The 24,523-nt window shown below is 41.4% G+C and overlaps 1 pseudogene; it reads left to right on the forward strand.

Annotated features, from left to right (window-relative positions):
- The first annotated feature begins 1,795 nt into the window (after positions 1-1,795).
- On the forward strand, positions 1,796-24,113 carry LOC119542695 (annotated as a pseudogene).
- Positions 24,114-24,523: the final 410 nt, after the last annotated feature.

Here is a 24,523-nt window from a genome sequence, read left to right on the forward strand (position 1 = left end):
GTGGCATCATGTTCATCCTCCTCATGAAACTGCCTTTTCTTTGAAATGTCTCGAGTTCCTAACTCTGTTGCTTTGTTAATGACAGCGGAGAGAAATTGAATGTGTAACTGTGGAAGGAGGTAGGGAAGGTGGCGGTGAGTTTGTTCCCAGGACCCAGGGGAAGGATGACAAACAAAGATGAAGGCTGTTGATCCCAGTTAGACTTCCTTCCCTTGCTCTTGCCTCATCTTCCTCCTATTCTTCATCAGTGTGCAGCAATTACCACTTTTGGATGTTGTTTTTGGCTGCCTGTTCTAGTTTGCTAATGCTGCCAGGATGCAAAATACCAGAAATGGATTGGCTTTTATAAAGGGGGGTTATTTGGTTACACAGTTACAGTCTTAAGGTCATAAAGTGTCCAAGGTAAGTCATCAACCTTCGGGTACCTTCGTTGGAGGATGGTCAATGGTGTCTGGAAAACCTCTGTTAGTTGGGAAGGCACATGGCTGGCGTCTGCTCTGGAGTTCTGGTTTCAAAATGGCTTTCTCCCAGGACTTTCCTCTCTAGGCAGAATCTCCTCTTCAAAATGTCACTCTCAGTTGCTCTTGGGGCATTTGTCCTCTCTTAGCATCTCAGGAGCAAAAGACTGCTTTCAAAGGCCATCTCCAAAATGTCTTTATAAGCTGCAGCTCCTCTCTCAGCTCCTATGCATTCTTCACAGTGTCCCTCTTGGCTGTAGCAAGCTTGCTCCTTCTGAACTTATATAGTGCTCCAGTAAACTAATAAAGACCCATACTGAATGGGCGGGGCCACACCTCCATGGAAATTATCCAATGAAAGATTTCACCCACAGTTGAGTGATCGCATCTTCACGGAAACATCCAATCAAAAGACTCCAACCCAATCAACACCAATATGTTTCCTGCCCTCACAAGACTGCATCAAAGATAATGGCGTTTTGGGGGACATAATACATCCAAACTGGCACACTGCCGTTCTTCATCAACTTGGTCTTCCACTGAAACAAGGGGTATGAAAATTGCCCCGTTAGCTTGGCAGACCAGCATGGCTGGCACATGGTAAGTACTCAGTAGATGGGCTTTCCTGTTGGTAACCCTTGGGGACATGAGATCTGCTCTCCTTTTGCTGACGAAGTGCTCCATGTTCCTCATCTAGCACTTGCTCTCCAGGGATTCAGGTTCTAGCTCTGACGGCAACTTGTCCTCCTCTTCTGGGTGATTCAAAGAAGCCTTTAACTTTCTCTTCGAACTGATTACATTTGTTACCTCTGGAGAGGAGGGGGCAACAGAATGGTCCTGGGGTTAAAGGGAATTCTAGATTTGTCTGAGACCTTTTTGTAAACAAGAGGATTGTTTTCATGTATTGTTTAATTTTTTAAATATTAAATTTATAATAATAAACCATCCTGCGACTGTGGCTGAATAAGTCCAGCAAATTTCCCAATTAGGAACCAGACTCAGATCCCAAAGGGAAGTGGATAATGCTGCAGAATCTTGACAGCCCATTTCAAGATCAGCTACAGCAGCCCTGCTCTTGTAGCCTCCTGCTGCTGGATATTAACAGTAGCTGGCCATCTGGACTGAAGGTCAGAACTGGTTCGGGCTTCGTGGAGGGATATCCTTTCCTGTGGACTCCCAAGATCCTGGAGACCACATGGGCAGGAAGGGTTTGTGGAGAGGGAAGAAGACTTCTTCTCAGGCCTCAGGACATCAGTAACTCCACAGAGTCCAAATCCATGCCCTTCCTGATTGCTAGGCAGGAAGCTGTCCTGGCCAGTTATGATTCCGTGGCTAAGATGCGCTTCATCCTCTTCACGGATCAGCTGAGCTATGACTGTGGCCACTGCAGCCAGGACCCAGCATGCCTTTTGCTTCAACAGAACTTACAGAAATTCTACCGAGACATCCAGGTAATAGGAGGATTCAGTAAAACCTTGGATTTGGCAAAGATTTCTTAAGTTGAACATACAATGTGTGACTATAAAAAATCAATCAAGTGGACTTCATAAAAATTTAAAAATTTTCCTTTTAAAAGGAAAAGAAAAAGTTTGCTAAACATATATCTGGCAAATGGCCTAAATCCAGAATATATAAAGAGTACTTACAACTTAAAAAAAGAAGACAAACAACCCAATAAAAAGTGGGCAAAGTATTTGAAAAGACGCACCAAATAATATATATAGATGGCAAATATACAATGAAAAGACAATATCATTAGTCATTAGGGAAATGCAAATTAAAACCATGATGTAATACCACCTCACACCCATTAGAATGACTAAAATGAAAGAGATCAACAATTTCAACTGTTGGCAAGGGTGTGGAGCAACTGGACTATCATATGCTCCTGGTGGGAATGTAAAATGGTACAACCATGATGGAAAACAGACATTTTCTTTAAAAGTTAAATATATACTAACCATATGACTCAGCAGTTCTACTGTAAGGTATTTACCTGAGAGGATTAAAGACACATGTCCCCACAAAGACACATACATGAATGTTCAGAGCAACTTTGTTTGTAATAACAGAAATTGGAAACAACCCAAATGTCCATCCACATAAATGGTGGATATACAGTGATATATCCAAACAATACAATACTGCTTAGCAATAAAAATAAATGAACTATTTATAAACACAACAACCAAGATGAATCTCAAAGCAATTATGCTAAGTGGAAGTAGCCAGACAAAAAGAGTACTGTATGATTCTATTTATAAAATATTTAAAAAATACAAATCAATCTATAGTGACAAAAAAGCAGATCAGTGGTTGTTTGGGGGATGGGGTAAAGAAGGGAAGTGAGGAGGGAGGGATTACAAAGGGGAACAAGGAAACGTTTGCAAGTAGTAGATATATGTGTCACTATCTCAATTTCGATAATGGCTTCATGGGTGTGTGCATATTTCAAAACTCTTCAAACTGTATACTTTAAATATGTGCAGTTTGTTGTATGGCATTTATACCTCGATAAAGGTGTTTCAAAAAAGAGGGCAAGATTTTTAGATATTAGGGTATTAGAATAGCTAGAATAAAATAACTGAAATTGTGAACTGTAAGCTATAGCATTCTTTGAAATAGCTACTTGTTAAATTGTACTTTGAAAGTTGTCACCTTTCTGTATAAATGTTATATTTTACAATAAGGAAATAACTGAAATTGTAGAACTATAATGCATAACATTCTTTGAAATCTGCTCTCTAACTACTTGTTAAATGGTACTTTAAAATTTATCACTGTATTGTATATATATTAAATTTCACAGTAAAAAATGTATTTAAAAAAAAGAGGGCAAGAGTGGGATTTGGATGTAGGGGATGCACAGGGAGAGGAGAACATCTGGGGCAGAAGCAGAGTCTGAAGCCAGGATTAGGAGAGTGGGCAGGTTTGGGGAGGGGTCAGTTTTAGAGAGACCAGAGTCTAGGTGACCCTGATGAGAAGGGGCTAGGGTTAGCTGTTATTAATATTATTATTAAAATTACTATTACTAGTAGCTGTTATTAGTCACGTCTACTGGTTTGAAACTAGTTTGAAATTGATTTTGATTTTTTTTTCTTAGACTAAGAATGATGTTGAATAATCTTTAATATGCTTCCTGGATTCTTTTTTTGCCCCGTCCAGCTACAGGCTCTCCTCTAGAAGGCTAAGGAAGAACTCTTGGGTGCATGGCTTGAGACTCCAGAAAAGTCATTGACTCTTTTAGATTCCACCACTCAGGTCTTAGATGTGACAAGTTTGTTTCATCTGCAGCAGCTACTGAAGAAGCTGAAGAGCTTCCTGTGCACTGTAGGATGTTTAGCAGCATCTCTGTCCTCTACCCATTGGAGGCCAACTGCAACCCCTCTCCCCAGTTGTGTCAACTAAAAATGTCTTTGGACATTACCAAGTGTCTTTTGGGGGGCAACATTGTCCTTAGTTGAGAACCACTATTCTAAACAACACCAATGATTTTCCTTGCTCTGTGTTTTTTTATTATTATTACTTATTTTGAAATAATTTCAAACTTACAGGACAGTTATAAATATAATAAAATATGTATACAGAGAATACGAATATACCCTCTACCCTGATGCCAGGATCTTTCAGCTTTTAACATTTTGTCACATTTGGTGTAGTTTCTACCATCCATCTATCTATCTACCTATCATCTATCTATCTATCTAATATTTCTATCTTTATCTCTTTTCTAAATATTTGAGAGTAAGTTACATATATCACACTTCTTGAACACTTTATACATCCGTGTTTATTTCCTAAGAGCAAGGATAGTCGCTTGTGTAACCTTATTAAGTACAGTTAACAAATTCTTGCTTTTTGGTTGATCTTTGGAGAAAAGGTTAAATATTTTACCCTTTGTTGTGTTGCTGCATGGAAGCTGTAGAGTACTAGAGATTCCCCAGGGATTTAGTTTCCAGGAATTTCAGGCAATGTGGGGCCCCTTTTTCATCCAGTTCTTGGTTCTCCTAATTCTGGCAGTGTGACCCTGGACACTTACTCTTCTTGTTTCTTTTGCTTTTGCTTTAGTTACTAGGGGCCTGGGATCTGAAGAAAGTGCGTGAAATAGAGAGAGTGACCCTGACCTTCTCATTGGCCTGTCCTTTTAGCTGTCTTCCAGAGGAAGTTCACAGCACCAGAGAGGAAACTTTATGACACATGATATGTGAGAATTTGTACCAGGTGTGTTTGTTTTGTCTTGTTCTGATTGGTATAATTTAGGGTTATCTAGTATTTCCTCTTAGTAGATTCAGGCTATGAACGTCAGAGGAGCGATTCCATGCCCTTTTCACTGCATCACATTAGATGGCATATAAGTTTGGTACCAGATTCCTTCTTCCCCTAATGGTTGGACTGAGGTTACTGCTACACCCCAGACGAAGCCTAATTCTTAAAGAGTTTGGTATAGACTTGGAGTCACTGTCCAGCTGATGAATGTGTTTTATGTGTGTGGGTTTTTTTTTCTTTAACAATGGGAATTTATTAGCTCACAGTTTTGAGACTAAGAGAGAGCCCAAATCAAGGTGTCACGCTGGCGTTCTTGAGCTGGCTCCAGGGATCCTTGGTTCTTGGCGCCTCTGCCACATGGCAAAGCACATGGTGGCCTCTCCTGGCTTCTCCGTTTTCTTCCTGGTTCTGTTGACTTTCAGCGTTTGCTCTCCCTGGCTTTCTCTCTATATCTGTGTGAATATCATTCCCCTTATAATGATTTCCAGTAATAGGATTAAGAACCATCCTGATAGAGGTGGGCCATACCATAACCGATATAACCTCATCAAAAAGTCCTATTTACAATAGGTTCCCATCCACAGGAATGGATTCAGTTTAAGAACGTATTTTTCTGGAGTACATACAGCTCCAAACCACTATAGGCTCCCTTAATGGAATTTAACCTAAGGTTGACGGGTTATTGTCCCCTACTTTTAAGCAGAAAACTGCGTTCTTTTGACAACTAAAGTGGCTTCAGTGACTCAATAGTGACAGGAGGTAATGGTGCCCAGTAGACATGGCCAAATGCAGCAGATGCGTAATGGAAAATTGTGGGTGTCCAACTGACATAATGGTGCCCGATGGATGCTTGTAGATAATGGCAAGTTCCCAGCAGATTGTGTAATACCCAGCAGGAGCCAGCAAGCTGGTCGTTCGAACTCTGTACTCAGTAATGCAGTAGGAAGGAAAAGCATAAAGACTTGTGAAACACCCCTGGGCATTCTTGGAAATACATGCTGGGGGAAGGGTGAAGGGACAACCCTACATAGGAGCCTGGAGTTCTTGCTTTAACAAGGTGGGGGTAGGGAAATCTGTTTTTTTGCTGTCATGTCCCCCCAATCTGATGAGGCCTGGAGTAACTCAGGTTACACAAATAGAACATTATAGATACACTACTTAATGCAGCCCAGCCTTAATATTTGTCTGAAGTCAAACATTAAAAGGTTTTTAGAGAAAAACATGGCCAGGTATTCTTCCTCCAAGAATGTTGCAGTTTTTTTCTAGGAAAGAAATTTGATAGGTTTTTGTACTTTTTAAAAAGCCACATCCATGTCATCCTACAATAAATTATTTTTTTCCAGTTAACGTTAGCCATTATTATATTATGCCCCCTAAAAACCAATATGTTTTGGTAGCAATTAGGTTCATCTACAAGTAACAGAAAGAGTTCAAATAATAGTAGCTTAAGCAAGGTAGAAATTCAATTCTCTCCAATATGAAGTCCAGAGTTTTATAAACCATATCTGGAATGTTAGCTCTTCTCCTTGAAGTTCTTCCTCTAATTTAAATATTATCTCTACTATTTGTCTTCACTTAGCAAACCTTGATTTCTTCATAGCATATTTTTAGTAACTTTTTTTTTTGAAGTTGGCTCTAAGCTATATAACATCTTCTCTTTACATTACCACCAGATCAAATGGGTCAGATTATAAACACAGCAGTCACCAATTATTTATTGTTTTAAAAATTTCAAATTTGAGGACATTAAAAAAAAACCCTTAACTAGATAACTAAAAATCAACAATGGCATTTTACCCATGTACAAATATGCAGACACATAAAATTATCCAAGCCAGGATATTCATTCATAGAACATCCAAGTAAAGCACACCATTCACAAACATTCACTTATGATATGACTCCACTATTTCTTTTTTTTTTTTTCATTTTACTGAGATATAGTCACATACCACGGAGTCATACAAAACAAATCGTACATTCAATTGTTCACAGTACCATTACATAGTTGTACATTCATCACCAAAATCAATCCCTGACACCTTCATCACCACACACACAAAAATAACAAGAATAATAATTAAAGTAAAAAAGAGCAATTAAAGTAAAAAAGAACACTGTGTGCCTTTGTCTGTTTGTTTGTTTCCTTCCCCCATTTTTCTACTCATCCCTCCATAAACTAGACAAAGGGGAGTGTGGTCCTTATGTTTTCCCAATCCCATTGTCACCCCTCATAAGCTACATTTTTATACAATCGTCTTCAAGATTCTTGGGTTCTGGGTTGTAGTTTAATAGTTTCAGGTATCCACCACCAGCTACCCCAATTCGTTAGAACCTGAAAAGGGTTGTCTAAAGTGTGCGTAAGAGTGCCCACCAGAGTGACCTCTTGGCTCCTTTTGGAATCTCTCTGCCACTGAAGCTTATTTCATTTCCTTTCACATCCCCCTTTTGGTCAAGAAGATGTTCTCCATCCCACGATGCCAGGTCTACATTCCTCCCCCAGAATCATATTCCACGTTGCCAGGGAGATTCACTCCCCTGGGTGTCTGATCCCACGTAGGGGGCAGGGCTCCACTATTTCTAATTTCTTATAAACAAGTGTAGCTAGCAAAGTATCTTTAGTGTGGTATGTCCAATCAAACCATTCCCCTTCATAATATAAGAGAACAAACTCATAAATTCTAGACTTTCATTTTTAGACTTTTAATTTTTAAAAGGCCAAGAGAAATCAATTGGCATTAATGAAATTTTCGGCCAAGGGTGCGCTGTTTTGGATCTGTTACGTACTCCAGAAAAGTCTATGTTCTTTTATTCCAGTCTTGTGGGGGCAGACCTATTGTGGGTGGGAACTTTTGATTAGGTGGTTTCTATGGAAATGTGACCCTGCCTATTCAAGGTGGGTCTTAGTCCCCTTGCCGGAGTCCTCTATAAGAGGATAAAAGGCAGAGACATTTTGGAGAGAGTAGAGAGAAGCTGAGAAAGAAAACACCCCAGAAGAAGCAAGAAGGACCCACAGAAACAAAAAGTGTAATTTTGAGACCAGAACGCAGGAGAAGAAGGGCCCGCGGAGCTGCCATGCGCCTTCCCCTGTGACAGAGGAGACCCGGAGGTCATCGGCCTTTCCTCAGAAAAGGTATCTAACTCTTGGTTTCTTAATTTGGACATTTTCATGACCTATTCAGTAACTTTTTAAATTGTGAATTCAAAGGACAATTTCCAAGTAGAGATAAACTATAAGCAATGAAGATGATGTTGTTAGAGTTGGGGAGAAATTAGAAATCTATGATATTATCAGGATAGAGATGAAAAGTTTTTGACTCCTGAAAGGATCAAGCCTGACAAAAAGAGTCTCCAGAGAGAAAAATAGGGAGTCAATTAGTATTTGCAGATACTATTGCTAAGGGGTGGGAGGAAGAAAAGAAATGAGCAAAAAAGTAAAAGAATAAAAAGTGAATACTCTTCAGCCAAATTGTTCATTTCCAAACATACACATGCACATGGGCACGCACACAGACACGTTATTGTAATGCATGCAAATACAATAAACCCATATACAGAGGAAAGTCAAGAACTGATGAATGTGAGATTCAGCGTGATAGTTATCTGAGGTAAGGTGAGGCAGAGAGATTGGATGAAGAGGACTATAGAGTTGGGCTTTTTTTTGTTTTCTTTTTGTAGCAGGTTGTTGACAGTGCCCCTGCTTTTTTTTTTTTAAGAAGTTTTATTGAGATATATTCACATATTATACAGTCCATCCAAAGTGTACAATCAATGGCTTTTAGTATATTCACAGTTGTGCATTCATCACCACAATTGATTTTAGAACATTTTCATTTCTGCAAAAAGAAAAACCCCATCCCCTTAGCAGTCATCTCTCAATCCCTCTATCCTTCTCTAGCCAGACATAACCAGTAATCTATTTCTATCAGAGCAAACAATTTTTTTCCTGTCTCTATAAATATATTTATATTTACGTTTTATATAAATGGCATCAAACAATATGTAATACTTTGCGTCTGATTTCTTTCACTTAGCATAATGTGTTTTGGGGTTTTTTTGTTTGTTTGTTTTTTTGCAGTTGATGGAAGAATATTCATATATTATTATTCACTACAGTCCTTAGTTTGCTTTAGGTTTATTTTTACCCATATACCACTCTGTTATTAACACCTTGAAATAGTATTATACATTTGTTCTAATTCATGGAAGAACATTCTTATATTTGTATTATTGACCATACTCATGGTCCCTAAGAGGGTTCATTGTGTTATACAGTCCCATGTTTCATCCTCTAGCTTTCCTCTGGTGGCATACATGACCCTAAACTTTCCCTTTCAACTACAATCACACTCACTCACATATCATTGCTATTTTTATTTATGTTTTGCATTGGAATTACAAATGTGAAGAAATGAAAGTCTCTCTGACATGATCTGGTTTACCAATCTGTCTAGTTCCCCAGACCACTACTCAATGTTACCTTTAAACAAGATGAGCTGTTTTGGGGTCCCCTACCAAAGATCAGCAGCCTTCCTGACTTCCCCCTTCTCCCTTCCAAAAGATATAGAGGAACTTTTCTTTGTCTTAGGTTTAGGTCTAGGGTAAATCCTTAGGTTAACAGGGATATGTGGCAGGAAAAGCAGGGTCACAAAGGGAAAAAGTTCTGTTTATCAGCATGGGGCAAAGGTGAGGAGAACAAACCTGGCTCAGGAGGAGATAGATAAATATTTATGACTGTTCTATCCTTCACTTCTCTTGGAAGCCATCAACTTTGTGGTTTCCTAATCATTCTGGCTGGGGTAGAGAGAAGGTAGGATCCAAAACAAGTCATTCAGATCATGAAGATACCAAAATGAAAAAGAAGTTTGGACTGTCTCATTTCTCTGCCTTATTTTCTTCTTCAAAATGATGAGGATTTCCCACAGCCTCTAGGAGTAGGGATGTGGTGTCTGGAGTAATTGAATTTCCAAGGGCTAAGACTCTTCCTAGCTGATCTTGGTGCTTCTTAGTCCTTGAATCACCCTCAGAGAAAGTACCCCAAGCCTTTATCCTTGTCCCAAACTGAGCACTGCTTCATTCCAGTCGGCTGTACTTGCAGTCCCACCATGATATGGGTTGTGCTACTTCTATGCTTGTGGCCCTGATGACTGCCTTTCCAAGATATGCCCAGAAAGGGGCCCTAAGCTTCCAACCATTTTTCACAGAGTCTGGACATCCACCTAATGTGACAGCACAGAAACCTCTCCCAGATTCCAGATCCCTGCCAGGATCTCTTGCACAACGCCCCCCTTTAGCCCTTCTGCCTGAGTACCTGTTCAACTTAATTCTGAGGATGGCTTGGAGGAGGTTGGCTGCCCAACCGAGGCTCTTCTGCAACTTCAGCTCTTTAGAATGGGAGGAAAGGATACGACCAAAACCCTCATCCATGAAATTCCAAAACACAATGCAGAGGAAGGGATCAACAATGCTAAGATCATTTGGAAGTATCTGAGGGGACTCCTTGGGGAGCTTGGGTAAATCCTGCACTCAGTTACCAGTCCAGTACAAGTACATTGCTTGTACCCATAGCAAGCAAATACACCCAATACGATGGCTGGTCTACCAATTAGCTCAGATGGTGATGCATTTGTGGAGAAGCTATTTCCCCTTATTGTTAGTAACAAAATTCAAAGCATCCAGGATAAACACCACCCAGACCTGCAGATGTGAGTCTTAGGAGCATATTGAAGAACTAAGGAAAAAGATTGAAGAAACCACCTGTGATGGTTAGGTTCGTGTGTCACCTTGGCCAGGAGATGGTACCCAGGTGTCTGGTCAAGCAAGCACTGGCCTAACCATTGCTGCGAGGACGATTGTGGGTGGTTCATAAACCAGAAAGTTGGTTTGTTAAATCATCCAGTCAATTGGCTGCAGTTGTAACTGATGACGTTAACGAAGGGCGTGTCTTCCACAATGAGCGAATGCAGTCAGCTGGATTTAACCCAATCAGCTGAAGATTTTTAATCGAGACAAACAGAGGACCTTCACTTCTTCTTCGGCTGACCAGCAAAGTGTTTCCTGAGGAGTTTGTTGAAGTTGCCAGTTCATTTCCTGAGGAGTTCATTGAACACGTTCATCAAAGTTGCCAGTTCGCTGCCTGAGGAGTTCATCGAACATCTTCATTGGAGTTACCAGTTTGCTGCCTGCCCTATGGAATTTGGTCTCGCGCATACCCACAGTTGCATGAGACTCTTTTATAAATCTTATATGTATAGACATCTCTTGTTGATTCTGTTTCCCTAGAGAACCCTAACTAATATAATTTTGTACCAAGAGATGTTCTTGAGAAACAGAATCTTAAAATGGGCTTTTGCAATTTGTTTTCTACTATGATTAGATTCAAAGGCACTAATGACTCCATTTCCAAAAATCAAGATGGCATCAACAGTCCATGGCATAAGTTGGAAATGGAGATATGCAAAATAGCACTGTTTGATTGTCCTCTTCATACTCTTGTACAAAGCAAGGCTCTGGGTGACAGTGTTTTTGACACCTTAACAGAGTTTTGCAGAGTTAAGAAGTATAACGATGTTGGCTGGTTGCTCTTAGATATGCTGGATAAAGTTATAAGAGAAAGGGACAAGCTAAAGTCTTCAAATTTGAAACTTAATTGCCGTACGACAGATGTAAAGGTTTCTATATGTGCCCTGAAAGAAAATCTTATTTCCTGTGGCCGCAGACTTGAAATTTCTAAAAACCAGACCCAGACTCTCACTGTGCAAGTAGCAGATTTACATCGTAAATTAAAATCTCAACCTCGCAGGGTGTCAGCTGTTAAAGTAAAGTCACTGATTGGAAAAGGATGGGATCCTGAAACTTGGGATAGGGACATATGGATTGATAATAATGGCAGTGAGGACATTGGAACCCTGGATTCTGCTGAGTCTTTGTTAGATACACCTGTAGTGGTCTGTCCTGAGGAAACAGCCCTCCCACCTCCAGTCTGCCCTGAGGAAACAGCTACCAAACCTCCAGCTTGCTTTGAGGAAACAGCTTCCCAACCTCCAGTCTGCCCTGTTTTACAAGATGAAACTGCAACAGAATGTCCTGAGGTAAATGGCTTGAGGTATACTTCTAATTCTTTTCATGACCCACCCCCATCACCAGGCTTTGCTTCAAGACCTATAACTAGACTAAAGTCCCAACAGGTCCCGAAGGGTGAGGTACAAAGTTGACCCGGGAGGATGTATGCTATACTCCAAAAAACTGCGTGAGTTTCCCAACTTATACAGACAGAAACCAGGGGAATATGTGTGGGAATGGATATTAAGGGTGTGGGATAATGGTGGAAGGAATATAAAGTTGGATCAGGCTGAATTTACTGATATGGGCCCACTAAGCAGAGATTCTGCATTCAATGTTGTAGTGCGAGGGGTTAGAAAGGACGTTAACAGTTTATTTGGGTGGTTGGCTGAAACATGGATCAAAAGGTGGCTGGCATTACCTGAGGTTGAAATGCCAGAACTGCCCTGGTATAACATAGAGGAGGGGATTCAAAGGCTTAAGAGAGATTGGAATGTTAGAGTGGATTTATCATGGAAGACCTGCTCTCATACTCCTGGAATGTCCAGAGAACACATCTTTTACCAGGACTGTGAGGAATAAATTTGTGAGACTAGCTCCTTCATCCCTGAAGAGCTCCACAGTCACCCTTCTCTGTAGGTCAGATATTACTGTAGGAACTGCTGTCACTGAGCTGGAATCCTTAAACACAATGAGGATAATCGGATCCCAAGTTGGCAGAAGCCACATGGCAACAGTTAACTGTCAAAGAAAATGTAGGCCTGGCTAACGTAATGGAAAACAGGCTCAAAGCAGCAGTCAAAATAATCTGACTCACAGAGACTTATGGCATTGGCTAGTAGATCATGGAGTACCTAGTAGTAAAATAGATGGGCAATTGATGAAATCTTGTTTGAACTATATAAGCAGAAGAATTCTAGGTCCAGTGAAGAAAAGTCTACCTTGAATTATAAAAACAGAGAGTCCCGGCCCCTTAATCAATTCCCAGACTTGAGACAGTTTACAGACCCAGAGGCCCTTTAATGAGGGGAAGGCCGGGTATCTTTGGGGAAGGACCCTGTTACACTGCCAAAAATTTGTGCTGTTAATCTTCCTCCCAGCCTTCCCCAGGGAGACCTACGGCCTTTTACCAAGGTAACTGTGCATTGGGGAAAAGGAAATGATCAGATATTTTGTGGATTATTAGACACTGGTTCAGAAGTGACATTAATTCCAGGAGACCCAAAACATCACTATGGTCCAGAGTTGGGGCTTATGGAGCTCAGGTGATCAATGGAGTTTTAGCTCAGGTCCATCTCACAGTTGGTCCAGTGGGTCACTGGACACATTCTGTGGTTATTTCCCCGGTGCCAGAATGCATAATTGGAATAGACATACTCAGCAACTGGCAGAATCCTCAAATTGTTTCCCTGACTTGTGGATTGAGGGCTGATATGGTAGGAAAGGCCAAGTCGAAGCCACTAGAATTTCCCCTCCCTAGCAAAATAGTAAACCAGAAGCAATACGGGATTCCTGGAGGGATTGCAGAGATTAATGCCACTCTTAAGAACTTGAAGGATGCAGGGATATGGTCTTTCCCACCACATCCCCATTCAACTCTCCTATTTGGCCTGTGCAGAAAACAGATGGGTCTTGGAGGATGACAGTGGATTATTGTAAGCTTAACCAGGTGGTGACTCCAGTTGCAGCTGCTGTTCCAGATGTGGTATCATTGCTTGAGCAAATCAACACATCCCCTGGTACCTGGCATGCAGCTTTTGATCTGGCAAATTCTCTTTTCTCAATAGTTGTTAGTAAGGACCACCAGAAACAGTTCGCATTCAGCTGGCAAGGCCAGCAGTTTACATTCACTGTGCTACCTCAGGGTATATCAGCTCTCCAGTGCTATGTCATAATATTGTCCGCAGGGATCTTGATCATTTCTCCCTCCCACAAGATATCACACTAATCCATTATATTGATGATATTATGTTGATTGGACCTACTGAGCAAGAAGTAGCAACTACCCTAGATTTGTTGGTAAGGTATTTGTGTGTCAAAGGATGGGAGATAAATCCAACAAAAATACAGGGCCTTACACCTCAGTAAAATTTCTAGGTGTCCAGTGGTGTGGAGCATGTCGAGATATCCCTTCTAAGGTGAAGGATAAGCTGTTGCATATGGCCCTTCCTATGACCAAAAAAGAGGCACAACACTTAATTTGGCCTCTTTGGATTTTGGAGACAACATATTCCTCATTTGGGTGTGCTACTCTGGCCCATTTACTGCATGACCAGAAAAGCTTCTAGTTTTGAGTGGGGACCAGAACAAGATGAGGCTCTGTGACAGGTCCAGGCTGCTGTGAAAGCTGCTCTGCCACTTGGACTCCATGATCCAGCTGATCCAGTGGTGCTGAAAGAGTTAGTGGCAAATAGAGATGCTGTTTGGAGCCTTTGGCAGGCTCCTATAGGAGAATCACAACCTCAAGCTCTTAGGATTTTTGAGTAAAGCTTTACCATCCTTTTGCCTATAACTACTCTCCATTTGAGAAACAGCTGTTGGCCTGCTACTGGGCCTTAGTAGAGACAGAATGCTTAACCATGGGCCACCAAGTTACCATGAGACCTGAGTTACCTATCATGAGCTGGGTGTTGTCCGACACCCCAAGCCATAAAGTTGGGCATGCACAGCAGCACTCCATCATAAAATGGAAATGGTACTGTGCTGGTTTGAATGTATTATGTCCCCCGAAACGCCGTTATCTTTGATGTAATCTTGTGTGGGAAGATGTATCAGTGTTGATTAGATTGTAATTCTTTGAGTGTTTCCATGGAGATGCGACCCACCCAATTATGGGTGATGACTCTAATTGGATAATTTCTGTGGAGGTGTTGCCCCACCCATTCAGGGTGGGTCTAAATTAAATCACTGGAGCCATATAAATGAGCTGACAAACAGAAGGAGCTCAGTGCAGCTGAGAGTGACATTTTGAAGAGGAGCTACAGCCCAGAGGGACACTTTGAAGAGTGCACAGTAGTTGAGAGAGTAGCTGCAGATGAGAGACAGTTTGAAGGCAGCCATTGAAGGCAGACTCTTGCTCCAGAGAAGCTAAGAGAGGACAAACACCCCAAGTGCAACTAAGAGTGACATTTTTGAGGAACTGCAGCCTAGAGAGGAACATCCTGGGAGAAAGTCATTTGAAACCAGAACTTTGGAGCAGACTCCAGCCACGTGCCTTCCCAGCTAACAGAGATTTTCCGGACACCATTGGCCATCCTCCAGCTTGCTGATATGTTACTTGGGATATTTTATGGCCTTAAGACTGTAACTGTGTAACCAAATAAACCCCCTTATATAAAAGTCAATCCATCTCTGGTGTTTTTGCATTCCGGCAGCATTAGCAAACTAGAACAAGTATATACAAGGTAGCGCTCGAGCGGGTCCTGAAGTCACAAGTAATTTACATGAGGAAGTGGCCCAAATGCCCACGGCCCCCACTCCTTCCACCTTACCTTGTCTTATCTTTCCAAGCCCACAGCTATGGCATCTTAGGGAGTTCCTTACAATCAATTGACCGAGCAAGAGATAACTCGGGCCTGGTTTATAGATGGTTCTGCACGATATGCAGGTACCACCCAAAAGTGGACACCTGCAGCATTGCAGCTCCTTTCTGGGATGTCCCTGAAGGACAGTGGTGAGGGGAAATCCTCCCAGTGGGCAGAACTTCGAGCAATGCACCTGGTTGTTCACTTTGTTTGAAGGAGAACTGGCCAGAGGTGCATTTGTATACTGATTCATGGGCTGTTGCTAATGGTTTGGCTGGAGGGTCAAGGACTTGGAAGGAACATGATTGGAAGATTGGTGACAAAGAAGTTTGGGGAAGGGGTATGTGGATAGACCTTTCTGAGTGGGCAGAAAACATGAAGATATTTGTGTCCCATGTGAATGCTCACCAGAGGGTGACTTCAGCAGAAGATTTTAATAAGTGGATAAAATGACCTATTTGGTGGATACCAATCAGCCTCTTTCCCCAGCCACTCCTGTCATTGCCCAATGTGCTCATGAACAAAGTGGTCATGGTGGTAGGGATGGAGGTTATGCATGGGCTCAGCAACATGGACTTCCACTCACCAAGGCTGACCTGGCCACAGCCACTGCTGATTACCCAGACTGCCAGCAGCAGAGACCCACACTCAGTCTCCAATACGGCACCACTCCCTGAGGTGATCAGCCTGCTACCTAGTGGCAGGTTGATTACATTGGACCACTTCCTCATGGAAGGGGCAGAGATTTGTTCTTACTGGAATAGACATATACTCCAGATATGGGTTTGCCTTCCTTGCATGAAATGCTTCTGCCAAAACTACCATTCATGGACTTACAAAATGCCTTATCCACCATCATAGTATTCCACACAGCATTGCTTCTAACCAAGGAACTCACTTCACAGCAAATGAAGTGAGGAAATGGGCACATGCTCATGTTATTCTCTGTCTTACCATGTTCCCCAACATCCAGAGGCAGCTGGTTGATAGAACAGTGAAACGGCCTGTTGAAGACTCAACTATGGTGCCAAGTAGGTGGCAATACCTTACAGGGTTGGGGCAGTGTTCTTCAGGGGGCTGTGTATGCTCTGAATCAGTGTCCACTCTATGGTGCTGTTACTCCCATAGCCAGGACTCACGGGTCCAGGAATCAAGGGGTGGAAACAGGAGTGGCACCACTCACTATCACTTCTAGTGATCTACTAGGTAAATTTTTGCTTCCTGTCCCTGCATGATTAAGCTCTGCTTGTCTACAAGTCTTAGTTCCAAAAGGAGGAGTGCTTCCACCAGGAAACACAACAATAATACCCTTGAAGTGGGAGTTAAGACTGCCACCTGTCCACTTTGGGCTTCTTATGCCTCTGAATCAACAGGCAAGGAAGAGAATTACTGTACTAGCTGGGGTGATTGATCCTGACTTTCAAGGGGAAATAGCACTGCAACTACACAATGGAGGTAAAGAAGAGTTTCCCTGGAATACAGGAGATCCCCTAGGGCATCTCTTAGTACTCCCATGCCCTGTGATTCAAGTCAATGGAAAACTGCAACAACCCAATCCTGGCAGAACTACCAATGGCCAAGAAACTTCCAGAATGAAGGTTTGAGTCACCCCACCAGGCAAAGAACCACGGCCAGCTGAAGTGCTTGCTGAGGGTAAAGGGAACATGGAATGGGTAGTGGAAGAAGGTAGTGATAAATATGAGCTATAGCCATGTGACCAGTTACAGAAATGAGGACTATGATAGCATGAATATTTCTTCCTTGTTTTGTTATGACTATGTTTGTATTTGTCTTTAAAACAAATATCTTTGCTTTCTTCTCTCTTATCTCATTATCATATGACATAAGCTGTATTGTTCATTTTGCAGTATTTAAGTTAAAGGAAATCAATTTTAAGAGTTAATGTCACCCAAGGACTTGCATCCTATTCTGGAGAGATTTAGTGTGTTTCTGGTTGTACGCTGGATGGTGGAGTATTGTTATGTGAAATATATGTCTGTTATTGTTCTCTACTTAGAGATTAAGTATGGTTTTAGTTGATGTGTATAACTGCCAAGTTGACAAGGGATGGACTTTGATGGTTAGGTTCATGTGTCAACTTGGCCAGAAGATGGTTGTCCAGGTGTCTGATCAAGCATTGCTGCGAGGATGTTTGTGGCTGCTTGATAAACCAGAAGGCTGGTTTGTTAAATCATCAGTCAATTGGCTGCAGCTGTGACTAATGTTGTCTACGAAGGGCTTGTCTTCCATAATGTCTTTGAGCCTTTTCTCTTCATTATTAAATCCTGTCCAGGATCATGTATTGCATTTAGTTGTCATTATCTCTTTAGTTGCTTGGTCAGCTGTATTTAGTCCAATCAGTTGAAGACTTTTAAGCGAGACAGATAGAGGACCTTCACTTCTTCGGCTGACCAGCGAAGCATTTCCTGAGGAGTTCATCAAAGTTGCCAGTTTGTTTCTTGAGGAATTCATTGAATATGCTCATCGAAGTTGCCAGTTCACTGCTTGAGATGTTCATCGAACATCTTCATTGGAGTTGCCAGTTTGCTGCCTGCCCTATGGAATTTGGACTCGCACATACCCACAGTTGCATGAGACTCTTTTATAAATCTTATATTTATAGATATCTCTTGTTGATTATGTTTCCCTAGAGAACCCTAAATAATACACCACCAAATTAAGAACTTCACAGTGCCTATGGTCCAGGAGACATACTTTATTACATATTCCATGACTATGCTGAAGTGTTATATAGGGGAATTGATTAAGGTGTTTGTTTTAGTTTCTTAGGCTGCTAAAAGCAGATACCATGAAATGGGTTGGCTTAAACAATAGGAATTTATTAGCTTACAGTTTTGAGGCTGTGAAAACGTCCAAATCAAGGCATCATCAAGGCGATGTTTTCTTCCTGAAGACTGGTTGCCAGCAATCCTTGGCTCCTCTACCACATGGCAAGGCACATAGCGGTGTCTGTTGGTCTCTTCCTTCTCTTCTGGGTTTTGTTGTTTTCAGCTTCTTGCTTCTGTGACTCTCTCTCTCTCTCTGTCTCTGTCTCTCTCACTCTGTATTCATTCTGTTTATTAAGATCTCTAATAATAGGATTAAGGCCCACGCTGAATGACATGGGTCATACCTTAACTGAAGTAGCCTCATCAAAAGGTCCTACATACAATGGGTTTACACCCACAGAAATGGTTTAACTTTAAGAAAAATTTTTCTGGGGTACATATACTTTCAAACCACCACAGTATCCTTCCAGGCTTAATTCAGAAATACAGTTTCACTTAGGTGGCAAGTTTTCTTTCTTAGAACTTCTTCAGGGGTGAAACATAATAAGTAGTTAGCAATATTGGGGACCACTTAGGACAGATATGTGCTCTTCATTTCATCCTAGTACTAAAAGACACGTTACTGGTGTTAGCTTTGCCTCTCTCCTCTTAGAATGTCCCAGCTTCTATTTTTTTAATGCAATTTTATTGAGATACAGTCACATAACATACTATAATTCAAAGTGTACAACTGTTCACAATATCATCATCGAGTTGTGCATTCATCATCACAATCATTTTTTCTTTAAACTTTTATTTTGAAATAATCTCAAACTTACATGACAGATAAAAAAATAATGCAAACCCCATTACGACTCACCAATTTTAATATTTTGCTACGTTTGCCATATCAATCATTCTATCTATCATTTCTATCATATATCTATGTGTCTGTCTATCTTTTATCAATCTATTTTTTTACATTTGAGAGTAGGTTGTATACATCATGTTCTTTGAACACTTAATACTGCCATGTACATTTCATAAGAACTAGTATATTCACTTATGTTATGATAAGTGCAATTATTAAGTTTAAGCAATTTAACATTGCTATAAAAGCTTACAGTCTATATGCAGTTTTTCATATGTCCCAATAATGTTGTTTTGAGCCTTTTCATTATTAGATCCTGTCCAGGATCATGTATTGCATTTAATTTTCATTATCTCTTTAGTTGCTCTTTTTTTTTTTTTTTAAATTGTAGAACCATATATACAACATAAACTTTCCCATCTCAACCATTCCCAAGCATACCATTCAGTGGGATTAATCACATTCACAATGTTGTGAAATGGTTGGTGGTGAGGGTGCCACAATCAATCTTTGAACATTCTCATTACTCCAAAAAATAAAATAAAAATTAAAATAGAAAGAACATCCAAAACATCTTATTCCCTCCCTCCTCATTGTTCATTTACTTCTTTTTAGATGGTTTTATTGAGATATATTCATGCACCCTACAGTCATCCACAGTGTACAGTCAATTATTCATAGCACCATCATACATTTGTGTGTTCATCACCAGAATCAATTTTTGAACCTTTTCCTTACTCCAAAATAAAAATAAAAGCTAAAAAGAACACCTAGATATTTCTATCCCCTCCATCCTACCCTATTCTTCACCTAATTTTTGTCCCCATTTTTCCACTCATCTCTCTATACACTGGATAAAGGGAGTGCAAGACACAAGGTTTTCACAATCTCACAGTCACACTGTGAAAGCTACATAGATATACAATCATCTTCAAGAATCAAGGTCACTGGGTTGCAGTTCAACAGCTTCAGGTATTTCCCTCTAGCCATTCCAACACACTAAAAACTAAAAGGTGATATCTCTATAGTGCATAAGAATACCCTCCAGAGTGACCTTTCGACTCCATTTGAAATCTCTCAGCCACTGGAACCTTATTTTGTTTCATCTCTCTTCCCCCTTTGGTCAAAAAGATCCTCTCAATCCCACACTGCTGGGTCCAGTCTCATCCCCAGGAGTCATATCCTGGGTTGTCAGGGGGATTCACACCCCTGGGTGTCATGTCCCACATAGCAGGGATGGTGATGAGTTCACCTGTTGAGTGGGCTTTGGGGGGGGAGCACATCTGAGCTACAAAGAGGGTGTCTTGGGGGGACCCCTACCCAGTCCCTATTTTTTATTCCATTTTTCCTTTCTTTTTTTTTCTCTTTCAATCATCAAATACTGTGCATTTACTATGTACCAGGCATAAGAAGTATTTTAACCTTTTCTGATTAATCTATGCTGTACTTTCTAAATACCCAACTACCTGTTGTAGCTTGTTTATTCAATTTTTAAACTGAAAAGAGAAATAAAATATAACAGATTCACAAGAATTTGTCAGTTCATCAGAAAGTTAAACAAAGAATTACCATAAGACCTGGCAATTCTATTCCTTCTGGAAAACAGGGACTAAAACAGCTACTTGAACACCAATGCTCGTAGCAGCAATATTCACAATAGTCAAAAGATGAAAGCAACCCAGTTGTCCATGAATAGATGAATGGGTAAACAAAATCTGGTATATTGGTATATATAATGAGTTGCTGCTTACGGTTTGGGTTTCTAATAAATGTACCTTTTAGATAGGTTATATGAAATTGCAATTTTTGGATAAGGAGTATGTGCCAGTTTGAGTGTATTATGTTCCCCAGAAAAAGCCATGTTCTTTGTTGCAATCTTGTGGGGGCAGGTGTATTGGTGTTGATTAGATTGGAATCCTCTGAGTTTTTCCCTGGAGATGTGACCCACCCAACTGTAGGTGATAACTCTGATTAGATAATTTCCATGGAGGTGTGGCCCTGCCCATTCAGCGGGGGGGGGGGGGGGGGGGGGGGGGCTTGATTGGTTTACTAGAGCACTATATAAGCTCAGACAGAAGGAGCGAGCTTGCTGCAACCAAGAGGGACACTTTGAAGAACACACAGGAGCTGAGAGAGGAGCTGCAACTTACAAAGACATTTTGGAGACAGCCATTGAAAGCAGACTTGCTCCAGAGAAGCTAAGAGAGGACAAACGCCCCAAGAGCAACTAAGAGTGACATTTTTGAGGAGCTGAAGCCTAGGGAAGAATGTCCTGGGAGAAAGGCATTTTGAAACCAGAACTCCGGAGCAGACGCTGGCCACATGCCTTCCCAGCTAACAGAGGTTTTTCGAACACCATTGGCCATCCTCCAGTGAAGGTACCTGGTTGTTGATATGTTACCTTGGACACTTATGGCCTTAAGACTGTAACTGTGTAACCCAATAAACCCCCTTTTATAAGGGCCAATCCATTTCTGGGGTTTTGCATAATGACAGATAAGCAAACTAGAACAGAGTGCTTTTTCTTTAATTCTGTTCTTACCAAATCTCTTTAGTATTTGATTCTCTACACTTTTCTGATTTTTGGACAATGCAAAATCAAATAATTGATTTATTTAAATAATTAATAAGTAATTAATTAGTTATTAATTATTACAAGTTTATACTTTAAATAATTACAAGTTTATACTGAAAGAATTTGGGAAGAGGTGAAGCTGCTTTATGACCATAGATACATGAAGATGTCAGCTGTTTTTGATTAGTGAAAAGATTCAGAAATTGTCAGTAAGCATAGGTTAGCATTTAATTTCGTTCAACTGAAAATTTACTTAAAAGTCCAGTCTGTTTGTGTTCACATATACATTGTGAACCAATTTACAGATGGTACTTATATAACATTTCTCTAATTTTCTGTAGCTCTTGGCTCTTGATCTTTCAGTTTTTCCAGAGTGAAGATGTTTATCATAATAGCTCAGCTAGGTGTAGTCATTCTGGGTTCATTTATATCAGTGCAACAGTATCAGTTTCACCCTGTTAATGGACATTTAATATTTAATATTGTAGCTATACTGTGGATTTATGGCTTAAATTAGATTGTTGTGATATAATTAAGGAAAGCATTTGCAGGCAGTGTTCTTTTCCTCTAAACTATTTGGATATACTGTGTTCAGCTATGAAAAGGAATGAGGTTCTGGTTCATGCTACAAAATGGGTGAACCTTAAAGACATCACATTGAGTGAAAGAAGCCAGACACAAAAAGACAAATATTGTATGATTCGACTTATGTGAAATATTTAGAATTAGAAAATACATAGAGACAGAAAGTAGATTAGAGGATAACCAGGAGGTAGGAGGAAGAAATGGGGAGTCATTGCTTAATGAGCAAGACTTTCTATTTGGGGTGATGAAAAAGTTTTGATAATGCATGGTGGTGATGGTAACAAAACACTGCAAATGTAATTAATACAATTGAACCGTACCCATGAGAGTGGTTAAAATGGGAAATTTTGTGTTGTATATATATTGCCACAATTAATTAAAAAAAAAAGCAGTAAGAATTCACATGAGTAAAATGAGTCAGAGGGAATCACGGACATCTAATCCCTCCTGACTCTCAGTCTCCCAGGCTCCTGTCATGAACTAGAGTAGGAATGTGGCAGGGACATGCAGGAAGTGCCAAAAAGCAGGGTTGTGGGTATTAAAGATGAACATGTGACAAGGGGCAAGGTTTGAGCAGTCAGTACAAATGGGCAAATATTTGCAGAGATTATAGCCCTTTCTGTTCATAGGGGAAAACAAATATCTCCTCTCCTCATAGGACAGAGAACTGGGCAGAACGAGAACAAGGAGCAACCAGTATAACAAGGCAGTCTCACTTCTCCAAGACTGGACTGTGTGGTAATTTGGGGCCCCTAGAAATGGGTGGAAGTAAAGTAGAGGTTGTTCCTGAGGACCACAAATGGGGAGGACAAGTGGGAGCAACTGGGTCCCATCATTTCCCATTTTATTGGCCTTCCCTGCAAAAACAAACAAAAAAACCAAAACCAACCAAACAAACAGAAACAAAAGCAAAACAAAACAAAAAAACCCAGAAGCATAGAGGTGATGCATGACATGCCTCTTAGCTGAGTCCTGGGCTCCTTTTAGACCACAACCTTAAGGAAAGAGTTTGTGTGTTTTGGGCTTCTCCCAACTCCGACATCCTCTTTTCCAGACACGTGTGGCCTCAGAGCCATTATGATGCCATTTGAGCTGTTTCTTTGCTATCTCCTGCTGTGCTCCGTGGGTGCCATGTCACATGGAAACCAGCAAGAGGCCCCAGGGCAGCTTCCCTCATCTCTGGGGTCCCAGTCACTCTCTTCAGGACCCTTGTCCTGCAAGGACCTGCTCCCAAAGTCCCTGCCTGGCTTCACCCACATGGCTCCTCTACCGAGATTCCTGGTAGGCTTGGCACTGAAGAATGCTCTGGAGGCTGCTGGCTGCCAGACTGATGCTCGCACCCTGCAGTTTCAGCTCTACTGCCAGGGTGGTGTGAAAGCGACGTAGGTGCTCACCTGCCAGCTCCGAGTGCTCCCGACAGGCAGAAGCACAGGGAGCAGAGAGTCCATGGAGGCCTTGGTAACTGCTCTGCAGCTGTGGGCCTGGCAGCAGCCAGGCCGGGGGGAGAGCCCGGCGCTCCCTCTCCACTGAGCCCTGTGGGAGTGAGCAGGAGCAGCATGTGTATAATGTAGTCCAGCAGTTGCCAATGGTGGGAACTCAGAACTGCTCAGACAAGGCCAAGGAATGAGGCCAAGATGGGGCCATAGATCTGGGTTATGACCTTCTGATGACCATGGCAGGGCTTTCAGTGGGGCCTGCAGGACTGGCAGTCAGCGCTGTGCTTAAGCCGGCAGTGAAGGCTGGGATTCGGCAGTTGATCCAGTACTACCATGAGAAAGAGTTCAACACCCCTCTGTCAGGAACCAGCAAGGAGGACTTGGTGAACACCACTGATGTGAGTGCACTGGGAGGGACAACAACCATGGCCTCAGGGGGCTGGGTGTCAGAGCTACCAAGCCCAGCTCCTGCCTAAAGGAGGAGCTTATTGAAGAGACAGCGGCTGGGAGTGTTGGTTCACAAAGGGAAAGTGGTAAATACAGAAGGAATAAATCTAATTACTGACAAGCTGTGTGTGTGTCTGTGAGAAATCTAAATCTCTGGTTTATTATCCGGGAGGTGGGCAGTGTTGTAAAAGATAGGAATTTAATTGTTTGGGGTTTGGAGTCAGAGGATTTGATGGAATCCAGCTTCTGCTTGTTAGCGCCTCTGTGATCACTGACTAGTAACTTCTTTCTCGAAGCTGAGTATAAGCTCTAAAATGAGGATAATGATTCTCACCTCAGTGGGTTGTGGAAATGAAAAGCCATACAGTGAACCAAAGTATTCAGCAAGGAACCCTCAATGAATGGTAGTTATTACAGCTTTTCTGATCTCAGCCCTCCCCTTCCTATCCCGTAGTGTCGAAATTCCGGTCCCACCCCTTTGCATGGAGTCTTCAGAGCCTACAGGGTACCGGCCAGTCTCGGTTCCGCAGC

Source organism: Choloepus didactylus, chromosome 8 (assembly GCF_015220235.1).
Source record: "Choloepus didactylus isolate mChoDid1 chromosome 8, mChoDid1.pri, whole genome shotgun sequence".
Taxonomy (NCBI): Eukaryota; Metazoa; Chordata; class Mammalia; order Pilosa; family Megalonychidae; genus Choloepus; species Choloepus didactylus.